Genomic DNA, 6,843 nt, shown 5'->3' with positions numbered 1-6,843 from the left:
AAAAGTTGCAGTTTTACACTTTCGATGTCATTCGTGATTATTCTCCCACCAAATCGGGAGAATTACGAATCTTAGTAAATTTACCCCAGAGTAGTTAGAACTGAAAGGGTGCCTGACCTGGAGGTAAAGAAGGATCTGTTTGCATCTGAACAGTTAAAGGATCCTACCTTAATAAAGGCTAGAGAGAATGTTAAGATGGTTAATGTGGAACCTGTGGTACCAGGTGACAGGGCTACGTATCCCCACATGGCCATCTGTAATGAGCTCTTGTACCACATTGTCAAAAGGGGAGAGGATATGGTGGAACAGCTGGCAGTTCCCTAGCCTTATAGGAGAACGGTACTACATTTAGCTCATAGTGTTAGGGTCTCCTGCTCTGTGCTGCCACGTCGTCATGGCAACCGGGAGACAAGTGCTAGCGGAGTAACCTGAGCGTAGCTGATACTCCGGTTCGGGTCTTTTGCTGTGCAGTGGTTACAGGCTCTGTGCACGGCAGGGGATCCGGTGTTGGTTTTTGTGCTCACAGTCTGTGAGGTCTGAGTGGGGCGTGGACAGCACCTGCTTTATAAACCCTCTTCTCAGGTTAAGCAGATGCTGCTGAATCTTTGTTGGTTAGTCAGTTCCTGAAAGCTAGCTAGTACTGTGTAAACTTTGTATTTGTTTGTTGCTTACTGCAAATAGGCCTTGGGATTTGGTATTACACTCTGCCAATCCAGACCTAGCAGTAAGACTGGAGTCAGTCGTTTAACCTGCTGGGGTTCTTTTGCTACTCTGTGAACCTAGCAAGTTTGCGGCTGTATTCTCAGACTTGCCTGCCAAAATCCTTTCTCACTGTGCAAGGTGTTCAGGTGTCAGTTTAGTGGCAGTAAGCTGAACCAGTGCACTGCAAGTGAGGACTAGGATTGTGAAGACTCTCCTTGTGTCTATTATTCCATCTCTGACCAAGGAGTTTACTGCCACACCCGTTGGTAACCCTTTAGGGTTTTGCTGTTGCCCTTAGCAACAGCATTTCGGGTTCTCTACGTATTAAATCACTACATCTTGCTTCTTTCCATCTGAGCATTCCTAATATTAGGGAGACACCCAGTTTCTTAGCCTTTGGGCTTCTCTGTTCACTTTGTGTTTATTTTGTTACCCTATCACCTTCTGTGTATGTAATGTCATATTCCCCAGTCTGTCTGTGAGTTCATTTGTTTTGCATCCCTCACCGTTCAGACACCAGTACATTCCTGCCGGCACTGGTGTGCATAACATATTCAGCAGCCTAATACTCCTGTTGAAATTTTGTGGGAATATGGAGCATACCCCTCAAAATACTTTGCAACAGGTGGTCGATCAGGTGCAGGTCCTGACTCGACAATTTAATGATTTGTCCATTAAAATGCACACCTCGCAGGCCGCTGGCGGATCTCCCGCAGCAACAGTACCTTCAGGGGTTAAGGAGCCGAAGTAAATCTCCCAGATCGTTTTTCTGGAGATCGCTCGCAGTTCTTTTGTTTCAAGGAGAGCTGCAAGCTATATTTCCAGCTTAGGCCTCAGTCTTCTGGGTCGGAGATTCAGCGGGTGGGCATAGTGATTTCCCTGCTACAAGGAGACCCACAGGTCTGGGCATATGGGTTGCAGCCTGACTGTCCGTCGCTTAAAAGTGTTGATGTTTTTTTTACGGCACTGGGCATGTTGTATGATGACCCTGACAAGACGGCCTCAGCCGAGGCTCAGATTTCGATCCTTAAGCAAGGGCGAAGGCCAGTTGAGGTTTATTGTACGGAGTTTCGGAGGTTGGCCCATGATACCCAGTGGAATGACCCAGCCCTGAGACACCAGTACCGAAGAGGTCTTTCTAACCAGTTAAAAGACCAACTGGTACAATATCCCTTGCCTGATAGCTTGGATCAGCTCATGCAGTTATCCATTCGGGCGGATAGACGGCTGAGAGAGCGCAGGCTTGAAAGGGAGACCGAGGTTTCCTTCTTTCCCAAGGGAACCTCAGACTCTGAGGAATTTTCTGAGGAGCCTATGCAGATTGGGGCTACCCGCCTCTCCTCGCGTGAGAAGACGCGGAGGAGACAGCAGGGGTTATGTTTGTACTGTGGAAATAAAGGTCATGTGGTAGTATCATGCCCAGAAAAGCCGGAAAACTTCAGGGCCTGAGGGTGATGGGAAATATCCTGTCAGGCCAGAAGTCAGAATTTCCCAAGAAAACTTTTATCATTCCGGTGACCTTGAAGATCCTTGGTCAAACTGTCAAGACTGAGGCCTTTGTGGACAGTGGGGCCGACGGGGTTTTTATGGACCGCCAATTCGCCCTGAAACACTCTGTTCCCTTAGTACCCATGGCATCGGAAATTGAGATTTGTGGGTTAAACGGGGAACCATTATCCCAGGGTAAAATTACCTCGTGCACTAGCCAGATTTCTTTGTCTATTGGAGCCACACACTCTGAAAATTTTTCCTTTTATGTGACTGTCTGTACTTTTGCCCCATTGGTGTTGGGGTTACCCTGGTTAAGGGCCCACAATCCTCAATTTGACTGGGTCTCTGGGGAGATTCTTAGTTGGGGTACTGATTGTTTCAGGAGTTGCTTGAGCCTTCCAGTCAGGCTTTCGCAGCTAAGTTTGCCAGGATTGCCAGGATGTTATGCAGATTTTGCGGACGTGTTCTCCAAAAGAGTTGCAGAGGTACTACCTCCCCATCACCCCTATGACTGTGCCATTGATTTGTTGCCGAATGCTAAGCTTCCCAAGAGCAGGTTGTACTCCCTGTCACGTCCTGAGACTCAGGCTATGGCAGAGTACATTCAGGAGAACTTGGCTAAGGGATTTATCAGACCTTCACAGTCTCCAGTTGGGTCGGGGTTCTTCTTCGTGGGTAAAAAGGACGGTTCGTTGCGACCCTGCATCGACTTCAGGGAATTGAACCGTATCACGATTAAAAACTCATACCCACTGCCTCTCATTTCGGTCTTGTTTGACCAGCTTCGTACTGCCACCATTTTTTCTAAGATTGACCTACGCGGTGCGTACAATCTAATCCGAATAAGAGAGGGGGATGAATGGAAGACTGCCTTTAATACCCACTCAGGGCATTATGAATATTTGGTGATGCCTTTTGGGCTCTGTAATGCCCCGGCAGTCTTCTAGGACTTCATGAACGATGTGCTCAGGGAATATTTGGATAGATTCTTAGTTGTATACTTAGATGACATCCTAATCTTCTCCCATTCCCTGGAGGAACATCGGAAGCATGTACGCTTAGTCCTCCAGAAACTCAGAGACCACCGGCTTGGGGTGAAGCTGGAGAAGTGCGAATTTGAAGTTCAGCAAATCGCATTTCTAGGATATATTATCTCCCCAGAAGGTTTCCAAATGGAGGGTTCCAAGGTACAGGCAGTCCTGGATTGGGTGCAGCCCACTAGTTTGAAGGCGCTTCAGCGTTTTCTGGGCTTTGCAAATTTTTATAGACGATTTATCGCTGGATTTTCGTCTATAGTGGCGCCCTTGGTGGCACTCACTAAGAAAGGGGCGGATGTTGCTCACTGGTCTTGTGAGGCCAAAGCGGCTTTTGCCCGTCTCAAAAGGGCATTTGTCTCGGCCAAGGTGCTGCGACACCCAGATCCAGAGCGTCCTTTTGTGGTGGAGGTGGATGCCTCTGAGATGGGTATTGGGGCAGTCCTCTCTCAGATGGGGGTGTCTGATAATCGCCTTCATCCCTGTGCTTACTTTTCCCGTAAATTTTCGCCTGCCGAGATGAATTATGACGTGGGTAACCGGGAATTGTTGGCTATTAAGGATGCACTCGAGGAGTGGAGACACTGGCTTGAGGGGGCTAAGTTTGTGGTCTCAATTCTCACCGACCATAAGAATTTGGCATATTTAGAGTCAGCGAAGCGCCTCAATGCCAGGCAGGCACGATGGGCTTTGTTTTTTGCTCGCTTTAATTTTTTGATAACATATCGCCCTGGGTCAAAAAACATCAAGGCTGATGCGCTCTCGCTGAGTTTTGCTCCAATCCAGGAGACCACTGAGGAGCCATTGCCCATTGTGTCCCCATCATGTATTAAAGTGGGCATTATCCAGGACCTCTTGTCATTAGTCCTTAGAGCACAGGAGCAGGCTCCTCCAGACCTTCCGGTAGGTCTTTTGTTTGTGCCTCCTAGGTTAAGACAGCGAGTGTTCCTGGAATTCCATGCCAAGAAGTCGGCAGGTCACCCGGGTATTGCCAGAACTCGGGAGTTGCTATCTAGGGCGGTGTGGTGGCCCTCGGTGGCTAGGGATGTGGATCAGTGGGTTCGGGCATGTGACATCTGTGCCCGAAATAAGACTCCTAGAGGGGTTCCTGTTGGCCCATTACATCCACTCTCTATTCCATCTAAGCCATGGACCCACATTTCAATGGATTTTGTGGTGGACTTGCCCAAATCCTCGGGGATGACAGCCATCTGGGTTGTCGTTGACAGGTTTTCGAAGATGGCGCACTTCGTTCCATTGGTTGGGCTGCCATCGGCCAGACGCCTGTCTGAATTATTTATGCTGCATGTTGTGCGCCTCCACGGGTTGCCACTTGATGTGGTCTCTGACCGCGGATCCCAGTTTGTGGCCAAATTCTGGAGGGCATTTTGTTCCGATCTCCAGATTTCTGTCAGCTTGTCGTCAGGCTACCATCCGCAGTCTAATGGGCAGACTGAAAGGGTGAACCAGTCCTTGGAGCAGTTCCTCAGAAGTTATGTCTCCAAGTGTCAGACTGACTGGGTTGCTCATCTGTCCATGGCGGAGTTTGCCTATAACAACGCGGCTCACTCTGCTACAGGGATCTCTCCCTTCCTTTGTGTGTATGGGCATCATCCTAAGGCCAATTCTTTTGACCCCCTGGACTCCACGCCTGGTGGTTCCTCTGTAGTTTCGGTCCTTAGAGGTATTTGGAGGAAAGTGAAGAAAGCCCTTGTGTCTGTTTCATTAGTGACCAAAAGGGTTTTTGATAAGCGGAAAAGACCCTGCAGCTTCAAATTAGGGGACTTCGTCTGGTTGTCTACCAAGAATTTTAAGTTGAGACAGCCATCTCATAAGTTAGGCCCCCGGTTCATCGGTCCTTATAAGATCACTAGGGTTATCAATCCGGTGGCATTTCAGTTAGATCTACCCCGTTCTTTGGGTATCAATAAAACATTTCATTGTTCCCTTTTAAAACAGGTGATTAGTAATCCTTCTTCCAGTGGAAGACCTTCCCCTCTTCTGATACGTGGCCAGAGGGAGTTTGTTGTTGAAAGGATTCTTGACTCCAAGATGGTTCGGGGTCGGCTGTCATTTTTGGTGCACTGGAAGGGGTATGGCCCGGAGGAGCGGTCGTGGGTGCGCAGTTGTGATCTTCATGCCCCCAGACTGTTATGCTCTTTCTTCTCGCAGTTCCCCGATAAACCCGGTGGTAGGGGTTCTTTGACCCCTCGTCAGAGGGGGGGTACTGTTAGGGTCTCCTGCTCTGTGCTGCCACATCGTCATGGCAACCGGGAGACAAGTGCTAGCGGAGTAACCTGAGCGTAGCTGATACTCCGGTTCGGGTCTTTTGCTGTGCAGTGGTTACAGGCTCTGTGCACGGTAGGGGATCCGGTGCTGGTTTTTGTGCTCACCGTCTGTGAGGTCTGAGTGGGGCGTGGACAGCACCTGCTATATAAACCCTCTTCTCAGGTTAGGCAGATGCTGCTGAATCTTTGTTGGTTAGTCAGTTCCTGAAAGCTAGCTAGTACTGTGTAAACTTTGTATTTGTTTGTTGCTTACTGCAAATAGGCCTTGGGATTTGGTATTACACTCTGCCAATCCAGACCTAGCAGTAAGACTGGAGTCAGTCGTTTAACCTGCTGGGGTTCTTTTGCTACTCTGTGAACCTAGCAAGTTTGCGGCTTTATTCTCAGACTTGCCTGCCAAAATCCTTTCTCACTGTGCAAGGTGTTCAGGTGTCAGTTTAGTGGCAGTAAGCTGAACCAGTGCACTGCAAGTGAGGACTAGGATTGTGGAGACTCTCCTTGTGTCTATTATTCCATCTCTGACCAAGGAGTTTACTGCCACACCCGTTGGTAACCCTTTAGGGTTTTGCTGTTGCCCTTAGCAACAGCATTTCGGGTTCTCTACGTATTAAATCACTACATCTTGCTTCTTTCCATCTGAGCATTCCTAATATTAGGGAGACACCCAGTTTCTTAGCCTTTGAGCTTCTCTGTTCACTTTGTGTTTATTTTGTTACCCTATCACCTTCTGTGTATGTAATGTCATATTCCCCAGTCTGTCTGTGAGTTCATTTGTTTTGCATCCCTCACCGTTCAGACACCAGTACATTCCTGCTGGCACTGGTGTGCATAACACATAGTCACGTTACAGCAGGACATTTAGGGGCAGAAAAAACCACTGAAAGAGTTTTACAAAGGTTCTTTTGGCCAGGGGTTTATAAAGAAGTATCTGAATATTGTTCTTCCTGTCCTGAATGCCAGTATCATGCCCCTAGACCCCATTTCAGGAGCCCACTAGTTCCCATGCCTATTATAGAGGTCCCATTTGACAGAATAGCCATGGATCTCATGGGGCCCTTGTTAAAGTCCGCTCGGGGCCATCAGTATATCCTGGTAATAATGGACTATGCCACTCGATATCCTGAGGCTTTCCCTTTACGCACTATCACAACCAAGGCGATAGCTAGGGAGCTGGTGCGGGTTTTTTAGTAGAGTGGGAATACCAAAAGAAATTTTGACTGACCAAGGTACTCCATTTATGTCAAGGATCATGAAAGAATTGTGCAAATTATTTAAGGTCACTCACCTCAGGACGTCCACCTACCATCCCCAAACTGATGGGTTGGTGG

The sequence above is a fragment of the Pseudophryne corroboree genome, chromosome 4, assembly GCF_028390025.1.
Source record: "Pseudophryne corroboree isolate aPseCor3 chromosome 4, aPseCor3.hap2, whole genome shotgun sequence".
NCBI lineage: Eukaryota > Metazoa > Chordata > Amphibia > Anura > Myobatrachidae > Pseudophryne > Pseudophryne corroboree.
Note: the sequence above shows the minus strand (reverse complement) of the source record.